Source organism: Acyrthosiphon pisum, chromosome A2 (assembly GCF_005508785.2).
Source record: "Acyrthosiphon pisum isolate AL4f chromosome A2, pea_aphid_22Mar2018_4r6ur, whole genome shotgun sequence".
NCBI lineage: Eukaryota > Metazoa > Arthropoda > Insecta > Hemiptera > Aphididae > Acyrthosiphon > Acyrthosiphon pisum.
This window is the reverse complement of record NC_042495.1, coordinates 7,954,980-7,957,296: the sequence shown is the minus strand read 5'-3', so window position 1 is coordinate 7,957,296 and position 2,317 is coordinate 7,954,980.

Genomic DNA, 2,317 nt, shown 5'->3' with positions numbered 1-2,317 from the left:
CTAGACAGACGGCTTCGGTTATAGAAACCGTAAATTATTAATAATATACAACAATACGACTCATAAGTCATATTATATACCTTATAGATCCGTAATCAGTATAAATCAGTAAAACAGTAGTGCACTAGTGCTACGTGCGTACTGACATGTGCCGTGAGAATATTCCAAAAAGGTGAAAATAATATGTTATATTCTGAAATATTTCCACAAAATTATATTATTTAGAGTCATTAAGATACATTAGACACATAGAGAGGTAATTTTTCAATTTCTTTATGTTTTCATGTGGAGGAAAATAGAGGTGGACGTCGACATCCCTAGAGCAAAGCGAACGAGGCCTTCGCCCGGACACCGCTGCTGTTCATGCCATATATTATCAGGCCCGGATTGAACCGGCGAGCTACCGAGAAAATCTCGGTGGGCCGCGTAAAATTTAGGCCGTTATTATTTTTGGACAAAAGTAGTCTAGTATTTTTAGATAGTGATATAGTAAAATATAGATCCAAATACACGGTTATAACAATAAATGCGTCAGCTGTATAAAACTGATTTATAGTGTATTGGTTATTTAATTCTCAAGAATTGTCAATCGATAATACACGCTAGGGCAGTAGAGCCTAGCGTTGCAGTATGTACCAAGTAAATAATAGTTGTGTGCTGCGTGCGTCCTGCCTGTATGTTTATAAAAATAAATATAATTCCAATTGACCGTAATTTAGTGCGTCCTTACATTAAAATATTTTGTTTGCCGTACTAAATATATACTAATATACGACTATACTAGTATCGGTAATATAGGTAAGTACGTATTATAATATTTTTTTATTTTGTGCAAATTGTGCAATATACTTATTTACGTATTTGCAATAATTGAATTTAAAAAGTAGTTAAGACTGTGCTTGTCATGGATAAAGAAAAAAGAAAAATATTTTTTGGACCATAGGTGATTTCGGGAGGGGGGTGGGCCGATAGAAATTTAAAATCTCGGTGGGCTGAAAACTCTCAATCCGGCGCTGTATATTATAAATTATAAATATGTATCTAAATATCTAATATTCTAATATATACTATACCTAGAGGCTAGAGTCTATAAATTATGTAGGTACATCAGAAATCTGTACATAGTATGCAATATGCCAATAAACACAAACTAATTTTCAACTGTGTATTTTTTATATAATGATTTAGCTATATTTTAAACTCATCATAATTATTAAACGTTTAAAATATTACAAACATTAAATTATTAGGTGTTTAAATATTGATTTGGTTATTGCATGGAAATAATTTTTTTTAAGAGGAATACGTCATATAACCGCATATTATGTTGTCTCCGTCTTACTAATTCACGGGTATACATACCTAACAGCAAATTTATCGTTTTGAATAATCAATTTTACTCAGGTATTTTTTTTAATTTTGTAAAATTAATTGACCTTTTATCAAATTCATACCTATTACCAAAATAAGTTATGAGCATTTTAAAAATTGTGTAAAATTAAAACATCCAAAATAGGCTCCTAGATAAATTGGAATCTAGGAAAAAAAAACCCCATACCAACTAAACAAATGATCCTTTTTTATTTTGATTTACATAATTAAATATAATCATAATATAATCATTACATTTATCTATGTACACAAGTATAGCTGCAATCTGCATTTTACATTGCCAATAATTGTTATTTGTCATTACTCATTTGTACATAATATTTAAATAATTGTAAAAACCATAAAATTTACACCAATAATAAAGTATTATGTATTTAGTTGGTACGTGGCTTTTTTACTGTATTTTGATATCTGGGCTTTTTTTCCGATTACCATAAAATGTTTACTATGAGAAAAAAAAATGATAGTAGATAATTTAAAAAAAAGAGGAGTAATAACTTTTTATGGGGGGAGGGGACTATGTCAACGCCATAAATCATAATATCCATATTACACCTCGAATCCCTCCAGAACCAACTCCTGAATTTTATTTGTAGGTAATTGTAGGTAATCTATATTTATCTATATATTGAAAAATACATAAGCAAAACAACATCTACAGATGTTCTTCCTAGCAACATGGCCATGAATTGGCCACAATGTTCTTTTGGTCCTGATCTATCACTTTGATCTACCAATAACATTATTATATAATATTATTTATTATATTTATTTATATATTTATTTTATAATATTTATACATGGCCTCATACAGGGGCGTAATTACGGGGGTGGGGTATGGGGGATAGATCCCCCCCCATGAGCTGTATTTAAATATTGTCTTATACTCTTATACCTACAAATAGTTCAAATACAAACTTATAAA